The sequence below is a fragment of the Balaenoptera acutorostrata genome, chromosome 2 (assembly GCF_949987535.1).
Source record: "Balaenoptera acutorostrata chromosome 2, mBalAcu1.1, whole genome shotgun sequence".
Classification (NCBI taxonomy): domain Eukaryota; kingdom Metazoa; phylum Chordata; class Mammalia; order Artiodactyla; family Balaenopteridae; genus Balaenoptera; species Balaenoptera acutorostrata.
This window is the reverse complement of record NC_080065.1, coordinates 111,746,019-111,759,050: the sequence shown is the minus strand read 5'-3', so window position 1 is coordinate 111,759,050 and position 13,032 is coordinate 111,746,019. Positions and strand designations below refer to the sequence as shown.

General features: G+C 38.6%; 1 pseudogene; it reads right to left on the bottom strand.

Annotated features, from left to right (window-relative positions):
• Positions 1 to 9,235: 9,235 nt before the first annotated feature.
• Positions 9,236 to 11,336, bottom strand: LOC103017963 (nucleolin-like; annotated as a pseudogene).
• Positions 11,337 to 13,032: the final 1,696 nt, after the last annotated feature.

The following is a 13,032-nucleotide window of genomic DNA, read 5'->3' as shown; positions in this document are numbered from 1 at the left end:
AAAGAAAGGGACTGAGAAAATTTTTGAAGAGATTATAGTTGAAAACTTCCCTAATATGGGAAAGGAAATAGTTAATCAAGTCCTGGAAGCACAGAGAGTCCCATACAGGATAAACCCAAGGAGGAACACGCCAAGACACATATTAATCAAACTCTCAAAAATTAAATATAAGGAAAACATATTAAAGGCAGCAAGGGAAAAAAAAACAAATAACACACAAGGGAATCCCCATAAGGTTAACATCTGATCTCTCAGCAGAAACTCTGCAAGCCAGAAGGGAGTGGCAGGATATACTTAAAGTCATGAAGGAGAAAAACCTACAACCAAGATTACTCTACCCAGCAAGGATCTCATTCAGATTCGATGGAGAAATTAAAACCTTTACAGACAAGCAAAAGCTGAGAGAGTTCAGCACCACCAAACCAGCTTTACAACAAATGCTAAAGGAAATTCTCTAGGCAAGAAACACAAGAGAAGGAAAACACCTACAATAACAAACCCAATACATTTAAGAAAATGGGAATAGGAACATACATATCGATAATTACCTTGAATGTAAATGGATTAAATGCTCCCACCAAAAGACACAGGCTGGCTGAATGGATACAAAAACAAGACCCATACATATGCTGTCTACAAGAGACCCACTTCAGACCTAGGGACACATACAGACTGAAAGTGAGGGGATGGAAAAAGATATTCCATGCAAATGGAAATCAAAAGAAAGCTGGAGTAGCAATTCTCATATCAGACAAAATAGACTTTAAAATAAAGACTATTACAAGAGACAAAGAAGGACACTATATAATGATCAAGGGATCGATCCAAGAGGAAGGTATAACAATTGTAAATATTTATGCACCCAACATAGGAGCACCTCAATACATAAGGCAAATACTAACAGCCATGAAAGGGGAAATTGACAGCAACACAATCATAGTAGGGGACTTTAACACCCCACTTTCACCAATGGACAGATCATCCAAAATGAAAATAAATAAGGAAACACAAGCTTTAAATGATACATTAAACAATATGGACTTAATTGATATTTATAGGACATTCCACCCAAAAACAACAGAATACACATTTTTCTCAAGTGCTCATGGAACATTCTCCAGGATAGATTATATCTTGGGTCACAAATCAAGCCTTGGTAAATTTAAGAAAATTGAAATCGTATCAAGTATCTTTTCCGACCACAACGCTATGAGACTAGATATCAATTACAGGAAAAGATCTGTAAAAAATACAAACACATGGAGGCTACACAATACATTACTTAATAACGAAGTGATTACTGAAGAAATCAAAGGGGAAATCAAAAAATACCTAGAAACAAATGACAATGGAGACACGACGACCCAAAACCTATGGGACACAGCAAAAGCAGTGCTAAGAGGGAAGTTTATAGCAATACAAGCCTACCTCAAGAAACAGGCAACATCTCGAATAAACAACCTAACCTTGCACCTAAAGCAATTAGAGAAAGAAGAACAAAAAAACCCCAAAGCCAGCAGAAGGAAAGAAATTATAAAGATCAGGTCAGAAATAAATGAAAAAGAAATGAAGGAAACAATAGCAAAAATCAATGAAGCTAAAAGCTGGTTCTTTGAGAAGATAAACAAAATTGATAAACCATTAGCCAGACTCATCAAGAGAAAAAGGGAGAAGACTCAGATCAATAGAATTAGAAATGAAAAAGGAGAAGTAACCACTGACACTGCAGAAATACAAAAGATCATGAGAGATTACTACAAGCAACTCTATGCCAATAAAATGGACAACCTGGAAGAAATGGACAGATTCTTAGAAATGCACAAACTGCCGAGACTGAACCAGGAAGAAATAGAAAATATGAACAGACCAATCACAAGCACTGAAATTGAAACTGTGATTAAAAACCTTCCAACAAACAAAAGCCCAGGACCAGATGGCTTCACAGGCGAATTCTATCAAACATTTAGAGAAGAACTAACACCTATCCTTCTCAAACTCTTCCAAAATATTGCAGAGGGAGGAACACTCCCAAACTCATTCTACGAGGCCACCATCACCCTGATACCAAAACCAGACAAAGATGTCACAAAGAAAGAAAACTACAGGCCAATATCACTGATGAACATAGATGCAAAAATCCTCAACAAAATACTAGCAAACAGAATCCAACAGCACATTAAAAGGATCATACACCATGATCAAGTGGGGTTTATCCCAGGAATGCAAGGATTCTTCAATATACGCAAATCAATCAATGTGATGCACCATATTAACAAATTGAAGGAGAAAAACCATATGATCATCTCAATAGATGCAGAGAAAGCTTTTGACAAAATTCAACACCCATTTATGATAAAAGCCCTGCAGAAAGTAGGCATAGAGGGAACTTTCCTCAACATAATAAAGGCCATATATGACAAACCCACAGCCAACATTGTCCTCAATGGTGAAAAACTGAAACCATTTCCACTAAGATCAGGAACAAGACAAGGTTGCCCACTCTCACCACTATTATTCAACATAGTTTTTGAAGTGTTAGCCACAGCAATCAGAGAAGACAAAGAAATAAAAGGAATCCAAATCGGAAAAGAAGAAGTAAAGCTGTCACTATTTGCAGATGACATGATACTGTACATAGAGAATCCTAAAGATGCTACCAGAAAACTCCTAGAGCTAATCAATGAATTTGGTAAAGTAGCAGGATACAAAATTAATGCACAGAAATCTCTTGCATTTCTATACACTAATGACGAAAAATCTGAAAGTGAAATTAAGAAAACACTCCCATTTACCATTGCAACAAAAAGAATAAAATATCTAGGAATAAACCTACCTAAGGAGACAAAAGACCTGTATGCAGAAAATTATAAGACACTGATGAAAGAAATTAAAGATGATACAAATAGATGGAGAGATATACCATGTTCCTGGATTGGAAGAATCAACATTGTGAAAATGTCTCTACTACCCAAAGCAATCTACAGATTCAATGCAATCCCTATCAAACTACCACTGGCATTTTTCACAGAACTAGAACAAAAAATTTCACAATTTGTATGGAAACACAAAAGACCCCGAATAGCCAAAGCAATCTTGAGAACGAAAAATGGAGCTGGGGGAATCAGGCTCCCTGACTTCAGACTATATTACAAAGCTTCAGTAATCAAGACAGTTTGGTATTGGCACAAAAACAGAAATATAGATCAATGGAACAGGATAGAAAGCCCAGAGATAAACCCACACACATATGGTCAACTTATCTTTGATAAAGGAGGCAAGCATATACAGTGGAGAAAAGACAGCCTCTTCAATAAGTGGTGCTGGGAAAATTGGACAGGAACATGTAAAAGTATGAAATTAGAACACTCCCTGACACCATGCACAAAAATAAACTCAAAATGGATTAAAGACCTAAGTGTAAGGGCAGACACTATCAAACTCTTAGAGGAAAACATAGGCAGAACACTCTATGACATACATCACAGCAAGATTCTTTTTGACCCAGCTCCCAGAGAAATGGAAATAAGAACCCAAATAAACAAATGGGACCTAATGAAACTGAAAAGCTTTTGCACAGCAAAGGAAACCATAAACAAGACCAAAAGACAACCCTCAGAATGGGAGAAAATATTTGCAAATGAAGCAACTGACAAAGGATTAATCTCCAAGATTTACAAGCAGCTCATGCAGCTCAATAACAAAAAAACGAACAACCCAATCCAAAAATGGGCAGAAGATCTAAATAGACATTTCTCCAAAGAAGATATACAGATGGCCTACAGACACATGAAAGAATGCTCAACATCATTAATCATTAGAGAAATGCAAATCAAAACTACAATGAGATATCATCTCACACCGGTCAGAATGGCCATCATCAAAAAATCTAGAAACAATAAATGCTGGAGAGGGTGTGGAGGAAAGGGAACACTCTTGCACTGTTGGTGGGAATGTAAATTGATACAGCCACTATGGAGAACAGTATGGAGGTTCCTTAAAAAACTACAAATAGAACTACCATACGACCCAGCAATCCCACTACTGGGCATATACCCTGAGAAAACCATAGGTCAAAAAGAGTCATGTACCAAAATGTTCATTGCAGCTCTATTTACAATAGCCAGGACATGGAAGCAACCTAAATGTCCATCGACAGATGAATGGATAAAGAAGATGTGGCACATATATACAATGGAATATTACTCAGCCATAAAAAGAAATGAAATGGAGGTATTTGTAATGAGGTGGATGGAGTTAGAGTCTGTCATACAGAGTGAAGTAAGTCAGAAAGAGAAAAACAAATACAGTATGCTAACACATATATATGGAATCTAAGGGAAAAAAAAAAAAAAAGGCCATGAAGAACCTAGTGGCAAGACGGGAATAAAGACACAGACCTACTAGAGAATGGACTTGAGGATATGGGGAGGGGGTGGGGTGAGATGTGACAGGGTAAGAGAGTGTCATGGACATATATACACTACCAAATGTAAAATAGATAGCTAGTGGGAAGCAGCCGCATAGCACAGGGAGATCAGCTCGGTGCTTTGTGACCACCTAGAGGGGTGGGATGGGGAGGGTGGGAGGGAGGGAGATGCAAGAGGGAAGAGAAATGGGAACATATTGTATATGTATAACTGATTCACTTTGTTATAAAGCAGATGCTAACACACTATTGTAAGGCAATTATACTTCAATAAAGATGTTTGAAAAAAAAAAATAATAATAATATACCAGCATATTGGTACTTAGTTTCTGTTTAAGAGCATTTGCCTTCTACCACTTTCTTCCAAAGGAATACTGTGTTGTTTTAATATTGTTAAATTAGAACAATGAAAGATATTGCTAATTACTTTTTACTTTGTTGGCGTATCATTATAACTGTGTCCTATGCCTATAGAAAAGGAGCTAACAAATAGTTGGAAACCACAAATGTAACCACAGTTTCGAATAAAATAATCCCCAGCTCCCTCTAACCGCTTAGGACTCGGTCCAAGATACACGTCCCTGTCTCCTGTAGTTGCTGCATTTTGAAAGTTATGCCTGCTGGTATGACTGCAGTTAAGAGGCTGTCAGCATCCCCAGTCTGACCTCTTTATTCTGGGTTTATAACTCAGCTGTTTAAATTTGCCCTGAGCCGGAACTTAACACAGGGTTTTAACCTGAGGAATATAAGCATGCCTTTACATGTGTGTGAAAGTCATATCTTTCTTTTCCTCTTTACAATAAGTTGATTAAAAATATATATGCCTGACAACTTAGCCATTTCAGAGCTATGTCAAAAACTTGGAGAATTTGTTCTGGAACTGATTGACTTTTACCTACATAAATAATAGAATTTAAGAAAGCCTTTCCTTTAGAGAGGAAACTCTGCAATTTATAAGACCAGGGCATTGGAAACTTTTAAAAATAAAAAATAAATTAAAGAAAAGAGATAGAAAATGAAGCGTTGACTTCTTAGAACTTGAAAATGAGCTCTTATTCATCTAGTATTTCACTATGTCTGTTTACCATAAGAACACTTTGAAATTTGGTATAATGACATTAAATAACCACAATTGAGACAGACATTCTATAAGGGACTGTTATGGGTTGCCTCTAATGTGGTAATAGATGTCATTCTAAAAATGCAACTGTACCGTCTGGATGAAAGACAATGACTTCTAACACATTGGTTACAGACAATTGAATATTACAGCCGCCTCTCCTTCTGACTTGCTGCTATCATTTTATGGAATGCAACTAGTGTGGGATTGGCATGGAATTCTTATGGGATCAAAGAAAGCTACCATTCTGAAAACTCTTATGTTCACTATGAAACAGGTAATAAATCTACATGGTTCAAGATGTACTTGCTTTCAGCAAAAACAAGCAAAAAAGACAAAACAAAACAAAAAAACCTTATAAACACATTTCTGAAGTCTGGTGGGTGTCTCTAAGTTAAGAATATATATACTCCACTTCTTTAAGTCCCAGTGTCCTTTTCTATAAAATGCGCATTGGAATACCTCACAGAGTGGTTATGAAATATATGTGTGATAATATGAGGAAGGACCCTAACCCTGTGCTGCCCCTTTCTGGTGCACAAAAAGTGCTCAGTAAATGTCAGCTCCTGATGCTTTGAAGGGAAGATACATTAACTTGGGGATTCCATTTTGTAGTAATAAATAGTCCCTTTTCTCTTTAGTGGCTTTACTCCTTCCTAGATCATTACCATTGGCCTCTGAATAAACTGAAGCTTTCTATTATCTTCCGTGGTGGATGCTCATGTCGTCATTCTAAAAGCATGAAGCTTGAGTGTCATACTGCCTACAATTTTTTCATCTTGAGCAACAAAAATGAAGAGAAAAATAGAGAATAATAGTCTCCTAAAAATAAAATTATTTGACCCCTATAATATACTTTCCGTATCAAAGTTTGATTTTCCAGAAAATTTTGAATGATGTTTATTCTTTGTCCCCTCAATATTAATTGACATTTGAAAGGGATTAATCTGTTGGCTAGGAGCTCTTCTTAACACACATTTTGTTCCAGACTTTATTTTCAATAGATTATTTAAACTATTTGATGATTGGATCTATTTTGCTTCAGCCACAGTTTAAGGAGGTTTTTCACATTAAAAGCTTGTGATTATCCACCTACAAATGAAAATACATAGTACCAACCTTGCCAATTATAGTTTACTAACCAACAGCTATACACTGAGTATTTACATTCATCCATGTACAGACAGCCTGACTTAGAGACAGTAACATTTCCCACAGTTACTTCAAATCTTTCTTCTCCCTCCTCATTCTTAAGCACTATCCTGTAGTTGGTTATATCTTCCTTGCACATGTTTTAATCCTTCTTATACATTACATTTTGCTTTTACTAATAATATGATAAGTACTATAAGACAGGATAACCAGCTGTGAGAGATATTAGGTGAATGATACCCACAGTATCATTTAGTTCAGTACTGTTAAACCAAAAATTTCCAAAGTGCTCTGGAATTTGTAGTTCAGAAATGACGTGTTGGGCCTTTAGTGGACTCTAAGTTTGAGATGGCTAAGGTGGCTGAGGGATGGCATTCCAGGTTGAGGGAAAATGGGAGCAGAGGCACAACTGTAGAAATATACAAGATGCATCTACTTCCTCATTCATTTCCTTCCTCCTAGAAACGTAATTCATTTGCACTGAATTCAACTCTTACTCTGCACCCTGCACTGTTCTGGGCACCACAGAAGGAATATGTCTTATACTGCAGTCTTCCAAATGTAATTGTATTAAGCCTATGCATTAATGTAAGTTGAGCTGAAATATTTACATCATTTAGCAGCACTTCTCACTCCAATCCTGAACTAAGGTTTAGCTCCCCATCTGATTCTTTTATATTTCTTAGAATAGTTTTGTCCCTTTCTCAATCAAAGTTTCTCATATTTCTTAGAAAGGTGATTCTGGGAAGATTTATGGTTTTTAATTTTTATTATAAATGGAACTTCTTTTTCATTACTGTGTTTTCTAACTACATAATATCTGTGTAATGGAGCTCTCTAGATATTTGGATATTCACCTTGTATTCAGGCACTTTGCTGAGTGTTACAAATTATGAAGTTCTTTCAGCTAATTATTTTGACATTTCTAGGTAACAGTCCTCTTTTGTGGTAGTTACACCATTTATTTTTATTTCATGTCTTATTGTGTAGGTCAGAACTTTCAGATTATAACAATGAATAGTGATCATCACCAGCCTGGTTGTACTCCACCTGAAAGAGAAGCCACAAGAGTTTCAGTATTTCGTTGGCTCTTGATTAGAAATAGATTATTATGTAAAAGAAGAATTCTACTATTACTTAGATTTGTGCCCAGACATCACCATCATATAAAACAAGGTGTCCCTTAACTTCAGAATGCAGTCCCCTAAGTACATGCTCCCCTGAAAGAAAAGTGGCCTTTCTACCTCCCCTTAAGAGACCTTCCCATTTCCTGACCAACGTGAACATTTACAATCTTTTCAGAGGAAACTCAAATCTCTATTTCCATCAAGAGGGCTTCTACAGTCTCAGGCTCTGGGATCTCCTATGCTGAATCACACCAGATGTGATATCCTGTCCAAGCAGGGCTCTACCAAGCCAATCCAGGACCCTTCCCACAGTCTCTCCTTTGGATGAGGTAAAGAACTCACATTCCCTGCTTGAGTGCCAAGGATTCACACACATCTCCCAGAAATAACCAATCATTTTTAGGGTGAGTCCAGTTTAAATACATAGTTTAAAAGAAAATGGTCTCTAAAGCTGAAGATACACCCACTTTGCAATACTAAAAATGACATTTCAAGGTTCATCTCTGCTTTCAGAGTGATGGTGATTTCAAAGGTTTTGTTCAAGAACAGCGGGGGAATATATGCTATTTATTCATGTCTACAACATGCCCTATAGCTCCCCATCCCATACTCCATATAAATATCCTTCTTCCCTTGGCAAATAACATCTTCTAACATACCACATAATTTACTTATTTATTATATTATTGTCTCTCTCTCCCCCATTGAGAATGTGATCTCCACTGGGACAGGGATCTTGCCTGACTTATTCACTAATGGATTCCAAAGATCCAGAACAATGCTTGACGTATAATAATCATTCAATATATATTTTTAAAATCAATGAGTGAAAAATCAGATGGTGGTATTTTTGCTAAAACAACAGAAAACCTATTATTAATGGAAATTAATGTTTCCATCTTTAGAAACAAAAAATCAATAGCAAGTTTCAAATTATTCTCTCCAACTTTATTTTATTTTATTTTATTTTATTTTATTTTTAAGAAGTCTGGCACCAGAGTTTAGGACTTTTAATTTGTCCCAAATTTGCTAAAGCAAAAATCATGATAAAACATTCTGCTTTCCTTTACAACCCCCCAACGCAAATAAACAAAAACAAAAAAACAAAAACAAAAAACTCCGTAGGAAAAAAATGGTTTTCTACATGGGAGGAAACAATATAAATTCAAAACTTACAGATAAGGGTTAGCTCTATCACTCGTCTCTTTAAAAAGTTTATACGAATATCCAGTCAACACCATCAGGGTTATCTCCCTTGAAATGTTATCTATACGGATTTCCAAGTAGACGACAGGGCTGTATACTGTCTTGGAACGTCCTCAGAAGGCTCCGTCATTGAGCAGGTAATAGAGTAAAAACCTCAGAGTCCTTTCTTTCAAATGGAAGAGGGAAAGACAGGGATAGAAGATACTATTCAAACTTCGTCTTCTTTCCTTGTGGCTTGTGGTCTCCTCCTCCTCCTCTGCCTCCTCGGAAGACTCCTCGCCCTCCAAAGCCTCCCCGGCCTCTGCCACCAAATCCACCTCAGCCACCGAAGCCACCACCAAAGCCACCGAAGCCACCTTCACCCTTAGGCTTGGCCCAGTCCAAAGTAACTTTGTTTCCATCACTTTCACCATCTTCCATGGCCTCCTTGGCAGCTTTGGCATCTTCCTCGCTGTTGAAGTCTACAAAACCAAACCCCTTGGAAGATCCAGTCTCCCAGTCAGTGACTATCCTTGCACGAATAGAGCCGTCAAATGACTCCTTTAATGTCTCTTCTGTAGTATCCTCAGACAGACCTTTGACAAACAGAGTTTTGGATGGCTGGCTTCTTGGATTAGGTGATCCCCTGGGTTCTTGCAACTCCAGCCTGATGGCTCTGCCCTCAATTTCCCTTTTATTACATGAATTTAAAGCTTCTTAACATCTTCAAATGAAGCAAATTCTATAAATTCAGATTTGCCATTTTGGTTCTGGGGCACTTTGATAAACGTTGCCTTCTCAAATACTTCCTGAAGAGTTTCTTCCGTTGCACTATAGGAGAGGTTGCTTAAAACCAGGGTTTTTGCTTCACCACTCCAAGTGCTATTCTTTCCACCTCTATAGTCTTTACTTTGACCTTTCTCTCCGGTATAGTACAGGGAAATGGATCGCCCATCTATCTCTGTTCCCTGCTTTTCTTCCAAGGTTTTCTCTGCATCAGCTTCTGTCTTAAATTCAATATAAGCAATCCCTTTACTCTTTCCATCCTTGCTGACTAATCTGATCTCCACAGCATCTTCAAACACTTCTTTTAATTCTTCCTGAGTCACTTTATAAGGCAGACTTTTAGCCAAAAGTGTTCTTGCATCTTGATCTTTCTTACTGTCTTTTCCCTTTGGTTTTTCTAGTTTAATTTCATTGCCACTTTTAAACCAGTGAGTTCCAAGGCTTTTTCCAGGTCTTCAGCAGATTCAAAATCCACATAGCCAAACTTCCAAGACACACCAATTCTGACATCAACAACTGCAAGATCATTTTTAGCAAAAAGGTCACTGATACCCGTTTTCAATTCAGGAGCAGATTTACTGAAGTTCAGGTTTCCAACAAAGAGATTGAAAGATGTAGTTGGTTCTGTGGCTTCCACTTTCTGTTTCTTGGCTTCAGGAGCTGCTTCTTGTTTGGCCATCTCCTTCTTTCGTTTTACAGGTGCTTCTTTGACAAGTTCTTCCTCCTCTTCCTCCTCCTCCTCGTCATCCTCTTCCTCCTCCTCGACTTCATCCTCATCAGCATCCTCCTCATCCTCATTGTCATCCTCTTCATCTTCATCTTCAGCAGTGCTCTTTGCCTTCACAGGAGCAGCTTTTGCTGGAGCTTTCTTTCCTTTGGCTGGTGCAGTCTCCATAGCTTCTTCTTCAGAGTCATCTTCGTCAGCCTCATCATTGTCTTCATCGTCATCTTCATCCTCATCCTCATCATCCTCATCTTCATCCTCGCCATCTTCATCATCTGAGGCAGGAGCAGCAGCTGCTTTCATCACTGCTGGCTCGAATTCATCCTCATCCTCCTCTTCATCATCCTCATCCTCCTCCTCACTGTCGTCTTCATCTTCCTCATCACTGTCTTCCTTCTTGGCATTCTTGCCATTCTTTGCTCCCTTGGCTGGAGCGGCTGCTCCCTTCTTACCAGGGGTTGCTACCAATGCTTTGCTTGGTGTGGTTCCCTTTTTGCCAGGTGTTGCTACTGCTTCGGCAGGTGTAACTGTCTTCTTGGCTGGCGTAGCGGCTGCCTTTTTGCCAGGGGTGACAACTGCTTTCTTTGCCAGTGTGCCAACTGCAACCTTTTTTGTTGGGGAAACCATCATCTTCTTTGCTGGAGTTGTAGCCTTCTTGTCTTTTTTCTGAGGGATAACAACCTCTTCTCCACTGCTATCATCCTCTTCATCTTCTGACATTTCCTCATCTTCACTATCTTCTTCTACCTCCTTTGGGGGAGGGGCCATTTTCTTGGGGTCACCTTGATTTTTACCAGCCTTTGCAAGCTTTACCATGATGGCGGCTTATGATGGCGGAGTGTGTGGCGAGCGAGCGGTGCAGATGAGCCCAGAGGAAGTGAAGCAACGTCGATGGCGGCCGCTGATCGCACAGCTCGTACGCTTGGCTGCCAGCTAGAGCTCGAGACTCTCTCCAACTTTAGAAGGCAAAATTTCATCTCTTCAGGCACTTGTACCAATTGTTAAAAATATTGTCACTTTTGACCAAGAATACACAGTAGGGAAAGTAGTGATTGGAAGCAAAAAGAATCTAAATAAAAAGACAGAGATATCAACACTCACCACCACATGAGGATGAGATGGCCCTGGAGGCAGAAACCATTCCTCACTGGCCCAGAAAGATGCCAGAAATGGAAAGCATGCTTCATAAATGTTTACTGAATACATGAGTGAGCAAATGAATGAATAAATAAATACACAAAGAAATAGCATTCTAATGATGTAAAAAAAAAGTCATATGTGAGAATGTTCTTGGAAATCCTGAAGAGTCAATGCCTTCCCACAGAGAAGTAAACCTTTTCAAGGTGGCTTAGGATTGGAGGTCAGGAGAGGACTTTGGATAATAAAATCGTTCTAGAAAATTCAAATTACCCTGCAGATGTACTAACCATACTCCAAGCCTGAATCTTAATGATACCTAAGAGAAGAAAGAAGTAAAACCGAACCCAGAGTTTTGTTTGCCCCCATCTAGTATACCAGCCATTCGTACGTTGCCAACTTTTCTTTCTCCATCTCCCAACTAAGCAATCCTGAGTTTGAGTGTGGAGTGTGTGTCAAGGAAAACAACAAATCTTAAAAGTCTGCCAGATGCACCCCTTTACGTTCTTTCAGGCAAAGAATCCCATTTCTTTTGCTCAGTGGCCATCACTGCCCCCCTTACATTAGAGTGCCAAATGAAGGCTATTCTGTGACTGTGATTCAGAATTCCTGGCATTTACTACCCAGTTAATTATAGCTTCCAATTAGTCTCTCCTGATAAGGAGAGGCAATGTTTGCTCACTGATGTGATCTTGTGCTACACACAGATTGGTGTGCAGAAACAGATTACTGCTTTGTGCTGCTGCAGCATCTTACTAAACTAAACCTGAAATTCAGATGGGAGTTTTTAGCCCTGGTTTTCTTAGTATTGCTTCAACCTTAATTTTGCAATTTACCACAAATCAGTGCTTACAGGGAAGGAGTGAGTCTTCCTTGGTGTGCCCTCTCTGTTTAATTTTTCTGGGCCTTCCCTAACAGCTTTGGTATTTCACAGGAAGGCACATTTTATTAAATGGAGCCTTTGTGTCCTACATACATATATATGGATTCCACAACAACTTTACAGCTCTTTCAAAACCCAGTTTCAAGGGTGTTTAAGTGGGGAATATGAGTTTCATGAGGTTTCCTAAAAATGGACCCAGCAATCAGTGTCTGAACAAGCCCTCCAGGTGATTCTGATGCAAGGTCAAATTTAAAGTCCTTTAAAGATTCAAAGGTCATTGAGGAATATTGCCAAAGACCAGTGGTTCCCAAACTTCAATGCATCAAAATTACCTGAAGAGCTTGTTAAGACCCTGATTGCTGAGCCCCATCTCCAAGTTTCTGATTCAGTAGGTCTGGGATGCTGGCCAGGAATATGCATCTTTAAGTTCCCAAGTGGTGCTGATGCTGCTGGTCTGGGGACCACATTTTGAGAAACACTACAGAAAATTTA